Here is a 6,646-nt window from a genome sequence, read left to right as displayed (position 1 = left end):
CAATGAGATATCATCTCACACCGGTCAGAATGGCCATCATCAAAAAATCTAGAAAAAATAAATGCTGGAGAGGGTGTGGAGAAAAGGGAAACCTCTTGCACTGTTGGTGAGAATGTAAATTGATACAGCCACTATGGAGAACAGTATGGAGGTTCCTTAAAAAACTACAAATAGAACTACCATAGTACCCCACAATCCCACTACTGGGCATATACCCTGAGAAAACCATCATTCAAAAAGAGTCATGTACCAAAATGTTTATTGCAGCTCTGTTTACAATAGCCAGGACGTGGAAGCAACCTAAGTGTCCATCAACAGATGAATGGATAAAGAAGATGTGGCATATATATACAATGGAATATTACTCAGCCATAAAAAGAAACAAAATTGAGTCATTTGTAGTGAGGTAGATGGACCTGGAGTCTGTCATACAGAGTGAAGTAATTCAGAAGGACAAAAACAAATACTGTATGCTAACACATATATATGGAATCTAAGAAAAAAAAATGTCATGAAGAGCCTAGGGGTAGGATGGGAATAAAACACAGACCTACTAGAGCATAGACTTGAGGATATGGGGAGGGGGAACGGTAAGCTGTGACGAAGTAAGAGAGTGGCATGGACATATACTACCAAACATAGGGTGGATAGCTAGTGGGAAGCAGCCGCATGGCACAGGGAGATCAGCTAGGTGGTTTGTGACCACCTAGAGGTGTGGGATAGGGAGGTTGGGAGGGAGGGAGACGCAAGAGGGAAGAGATATGGGAACTTATGTATATGTATAACTGATTCACTTTGTTGTAAAGCAGAAACTAACACACCATTGTAATGCAATTATACTCCAATAAAGATGTTAAAAAAAAATAATAATAATTTAGATATTTAGAAAGAAGAAATGGGCTTTGAGATAATATACATCTGGATTTGATCCTTGTTTCTTCACTTTTATAAGCACATGACATGGAGCTAGTTATTGAATAACTAAACTTTAGTCTCCTTAAATGTAAAATAGAAGCAGTAGCTACCTCAGCAGCTTATGGTGAAGATAAAATTAGATAATGCACATGAAATACTAGTATACTACCTGAATAGAGTAAATACTCAATAGACAATAACTGCTATCATTGAGGCAGTATAATTATGAGGTCAAGAATGTGAGCTTTAGACCAGATTACTTCTGAACCAGTTCAGAGCCTGGCTTTGCCACCAATTTACTGTGTCACTTAGGGCAAGTTATTTAATCTCTCTGTGCCTTTGTTTCCTTAATTATAAAGTAGAATAACGGCACATACCTTAAATGGTTGTTATGAGTATTAAACAAGTCAAATACACTTAGAGCACTTAGATACTACCTGGTACATAGTAAGTGAACAGTGAATGCTAATTAATTCCTGCTGTTATTATTCATTTTCTTATTCAACCGAGATATTATGATGGTCTGTCTCTTCAAATCACTCCCTTGCCATTATCCTGAAATTGTTAGCTCTTTGGTTACATGGAAAAGCTTTACTGAATTCATTATCTGTCCTTTTTTTCCCTATATTTAAGTTGTTATATATTGAGAAAAGCATACAGCCGTGCTGTGGTGAAGACTACTAATTTTTCACCAAAATCAGTTTTCATTTTTTCTATAATTACAGAGTTTTAGCTGGGCCAGTGGCCAGACGCTGTATTTCCCAGCCTCTCCAGTGACTAAGTTCTCATCAGAAGACTGCAAGCAGAAATGTGTAAAACTTCAGGTGTGGGCATTAAAATATTGCATACTTGCTCCTCCAAGGTCTTTTCCTTTCTCTAGAGCTGGAATTGCCTGCAACCCAACTTCAATCATATAGATGAGGAAGACACTATAGGAGATGGCATAAAAACAATATAGAAAGAACCTGCATGCCTATGTGACCTGGAGCACTTTCCTTGGACTATTACATGAGAGAGAAATAAAATTCTGTCTTTTTAAGCAACTGAATTTTGAGGGTCTCTTTGTAAAGTAGCTTAACCTTACCCTAATTTTACACCATTGCCTATAAAGTCTTTGTATTAATCTTTATCTCCACTTGGATCAAATCTTAACTACTTCTCTTAAATCCGTCATGACACCCACACACAGATACATATTTAGCAGGTGACTTTACCTCCTGCTTCAAAGAATGAATGGCAGCCATCAGAAGAGAATTCCTACAATTTCCTGCTCCTACATTTACAAACTTAATCTGCACTCTTTGTCATCTGAGTGAAGTCTAGGTTTCCCTTTAGGTAATCTATTTACCTGTATTTTGGATCCCTTTCTGTATCCTCAGGGACTTTCCTTCATCAGTTATCTCGTCTCATCTCTACTGTCAGTCTTTTACTGTGCACTAGCTTTTTCTCATCAACATTAAACATATCCAAGTCTCGCCTAACCTAAAAAAGAAAAATCTTTTCCTCAATCCCACATTCTCAGTCTAGCTACCCATCTTGTCATGCACTTACATGGCCCAGATTCTTGAAAGAGTTCATTAAACTAGCTGCTTCTGTTTCATTTCCCCTCCCTTCTCATGTGCCTGCAAGAAATGTAGCCTTTTTGGGCGTTTCCTAACATATCCCAGAAGCCCCCCATGGATGCTTTATGTCCTTTTTTTTTAATACATCTTTATTGGAGTATAATTACTTTACAATGTTATGTTCGTTTCTGCTGTACAATAAAGTGAATCAGCTTTATTCATACATATATCCCCATATCCCCTCCCTCTGGAGCCTCCCTCCCACCCCTCTAGGTCGTCACAAAGCACTGAGCCGATCTCCCTGTGCTATGCAGCAGCTTCCCACTAGCTAGCTATTTTACATTTGGTACTGTATGGATGTCAATGCTACTCTGTCACTACGTCCCAGCCTCCCCTTCCCCACCATGTCCTCAAGTCCATTCTCATCATCTGCGTCTTTATTCCTCCCCTACCACTAGGTTCATTGGTACCATTTTTCTAGATTCCATATATATGCATTGGCATATGGTATTTGTTTTTCTCTTTCTGACTTACTTCACTCGTATGACAGACTCTAGGTCCATCCACCTCACCACAAATAACTCAATTTCATTTCTTTTCATGGCTGAGTAATATTCCATTGTATATATGTGCCACATCTTCTTTATCCATTCATCTGTTGATGGACACTTAGGTTGCTTCCATGTCCTGGCTATTGTAAATAGTGCTGCAATGAACATTGTGGTACATATGTCTTTTTGAATTATGGTTTTCTCAGGCTGTATGCCCAGTAGTGGGATTGTTGGGTCATATGGTAGTTCTATTTTTAGTGTTTTAGGGAATCTCCATAGTGGCTGTATCAATTTACATTCCCACCAACAGTGTAGGAGGGTTCCCTTTTCTCCACACCCTCTCCAGCATTTACTGTTTCTAGATTTTTTGATGATGGCCATTCTGACTGGTGTGAGGTGATACCTCATTGTGGTTTTGATTTGCATTTCTCTAATGATTAGTGATGTTGAGCATCTTTTCATGTGTTTGTTGGCCATCTGTATGTCTTTTTTGGAGAAATGTCTATTTATGTCCTTTAAATTCACCCTGGTTGTCAACTGTCACCTTAGCCAGAGAGGCAAAACTAACAGTATAGATACCATAACTAGCCATTCTAAACCTTTGATTTACTTTAAAACTGTTGAAGAGATGCATGCATAATAGATGAGACCATATTTTGTTTTCAGTAGATGTCCAATTAATTCCACTTTGTTCTAATTTCATGGTTACCATGTAACCTTGTAATTATACCTTTGCTTCCCACACAACTTTTTATTAGTAAAATGAGGATATAATAATGTGCCAGTATGACTGTAGTAAATTTCACTTATAAATTAGTATTTGTGTTAAATATCAGTCTTTCATGAATGATTGCCATGAATCAGATTTTCTGAATGACTAGATTTTGTTATCTACAAAGCTGAGGATCAAGCCATAGGCCACAGTAGCTCCATGAGGGAATACCATGACGTGGCTCTCTTTTGAGGAGTCAGTTTGCTGTCTGAAGATAAAGCTCTACAGCTTGCCATACACATAAAGTTAAAAAAAAAAAAGTATACACTAATAGGCAGAGTGAACACAGTGCATTCTTACTCAGGACAAATAAAACAACTTTTTGTTGGCAGAGAAGAGGAGTATTGTTCTTAAATCTGTGCCTCTCTCAAGGGAAGATTTTTTTAAGACCTAGGAGGCGCCAAACTCGTTTTGTACTTAATGGATTGACAAAACAACTATAGAATAAAAGCAAGGTATAATTTAAAGGTGAAGGAGTACTAGAAAATTTTAGAATTAATACATTGTAAATTAGGTCAAATTTTGTTAGAGCTGGGATCACTATTTCAAACACTACTGTCAGTGGCTCTGGCTATTTAACCAAGTAATGAAAACCAATGTGGACTCATAAGCTCAAGTCTAAAAGAAACTAAGGCCAGCTTGAAAGAAAACAAATTTCAGCTATAAAGGAAGATATTTAATCAAAATGAAAAAGTACAGATACAGTAATGAAAATATTAAATTTTCATTTTATTACGCTGTGTCATATAAAATACACCATTTCCTCTATCAAAGCTTGAAGTTTACTTAGCAGATTAGTAAAAGTTTCTTAAACAAAATAGTGATGAGCTTACTGAAAGAACTGTGTAATTCAATAAATATCTGTTCTCTATACCTACTGACATGTTGTAGGGATGTGTTCTTGTTTTGTTCTCTATACCTACTGACATGTTGTAGGGATGTGGAGAACTAGGAAGATGAGAGAAGTTGGGTATAAGGCATTTTGACAGCCTAAGATTCTGGAGACCTATTTTTGTTACTCGTGATTAAACTTCTAAGGAAATTTTTGAGCTTTTTTTTTTAAGAGAACAGTTTACACTAAGAAGTTTCCCTGAGGCTTGGTGGAATAAGACCCATCTGTGAAATACACCAATGGGTGATTATTGAATCCCTTGTTCAGGAATAGATGTACAAAAATAAATGTAGCTTAAGAAGTTATACTAAATGAAACCTGGGAGAAGAAGCATGATGACACTCAATTGAGTGAGGATTAAAGAAGAGATAAACAAGAGATTTAACTATAGGAGATACTATGGGCCATACCAACTATTTGTGGACAAGTCTTTCTTAATACTGATCAGGAAATTGGTACAAAGGCATGGTACAGTAGTGATGGATGATTTCAACTCTCCGTTCAGCTACTAGATACTCTATTCTGCTAAAAATAGAGCAGTTGATTTAAAAAGGGGCTGAATACCAGGATAATGATGTGAGTAATGTAGAGAGCTGCTACTTTGGATTTTATTCTGATTGACAATAATGGATCTGAAAAATGACAGAAGAAGTGAGCATGTCAGCTTGGAATTAGTAAAATCTGGGCCTGGTCAGAAATGTACCTTCAGGGAATTCCCTGGTGGTCCAGTGGTTACGTTGTGGGCTTTCACTGCCATGGGCCCAGGTTTAATCCCTGGTTAGGGAACTAAGATCCCACAAGCCATGCGGCGCAGCCAAAAAAAAAAAAAAAAAAAGAAAAGAAATGTCTTCAATTTTAGGAAAAAATATTTCAAAGATTAGGAGAAAAACGTGGCAACCTAAATGTCCATCAGCAGATGAATGAATAAAGAAGATGAGGTATATACACAATGGACTACTACTCAGCCATAAGAAAACAAAACAAAGAATGAAATAATGCCATTTGCAGCAACATGGATGGACCTAGAGATTATCATACTAAGTGAAGTAAGTCAGAAAGAGAAAGACAAATACCATATGTTATCACTTATATGTGTAATCTAAAATATGACGTAAGTGAACTTATTTAGGAAACAGGAATAGACTCAGAGACTTAGAAAACAAACTTATGGTTACCAAAGTGGGGCAGGAGCAAGGATAAATTAGTAGTTTGGATTAGCAGATACAAACTACTATCTAAAGTAGATAAACAACAAGGTCCTACTGTATAGTACAGGGAACTATATTCAATATCCTATAATAAACCATAATGGAAAAGAATATGAAAAAGAAAAAATATATATATACTTCAATTTAAAAACTTTACTAGGGCCAGCAGTACATACAAGCCATCTGGAGTCTATGTTAATGCTCCTGAATTTTGTCAAAATAATCTTCAGGGACCTCAATTGTCTTGACAGTCCATAAAACCATTATGCTTGTCATGATACCATATATATAGTATATTGATGCCATACTAGTCAGACTTGGCAAGCAGGAAATGACAAATACTCTTGATGCTCTAGTAAGATACATAATTGCCAGAGAATGGAAGAAAAGTCCTGTAAAGATTCAGACACCTGCCACATCATTGACATCTTCAAGATTCCAGTGGTCTAGGGATTGATGAGACAACCCTGCTAAGTAAAGGACAAGTTATTATATCTTACTCCATATGACTGAGAAAGAGACACAACACTTGATGGGTCTATTTATTTGGATTTTGGAAACAGCATATACTGCTCCAAACCATTTCCTGGGGAATTTAGAAGGTTGTCAGATTTTTTTTTTTAAACATCTTTATTGGAGTATAACTGTTTTACAATAGTGTGTTAGTTTCTCCTTTACAACAAAGTGAATCAGTTATACATATCCATATGTTCCCATATCTCTTCCCTCTTGCGTCTCCCTCCCTC

The 6,646-nt window shown here is 36.8% G+C and overlaps 1 protein-coding gene across 5 annotated transcripts in view; it reads left to right on the top strand.

Moving 5' to 3' along the window:
* The window catches only part of CCDC18 (coiled-coil domain containing 18), a 187,763-nt gene that overhangs the window by 130,535 nt on the left and 50,582 nt on the right, over positions 1-6,646 (top strand). For 2 of the 5 annotated variants that reach the window (XM_024119641.3, XM_055084455.1), the window contains exon 31: positions 1,641-2,871. The exons of 2 other annotated variants lie outside the window; for them this stretch is intronic. The gene's annotated coding sequence lies outside the window, so the exon portion shown is untranslated. Of the gene's footprint in view, positions 1-1,640; positions 2,872-6,646 lie in introns of those variants that run through there. One more of the 5 variants, XM_028489120.2, reaches the window with a different exon arrangement.

The sequence above is a fragment of the Physeter macrocephalus genome, chromosome 4 (assembly GCF_002837175.3).
Source record: "Physeter macrocephalus isolate SW-GA chromosome 4, ASM283717v5, whole genome shotgun sequence".
Taxonomy (NCBI): Eukaryota; Metazoa; Chordata; class Mammalia; order Artiodactyla; family Physeteridae; genus Physeter; species Physeter macrocephalus.
The sequence above is the reverse complement of the archived record's forward strand: the minus strand, read 5'-3'. Positions and strand labels throughout refer to the sequence as shown.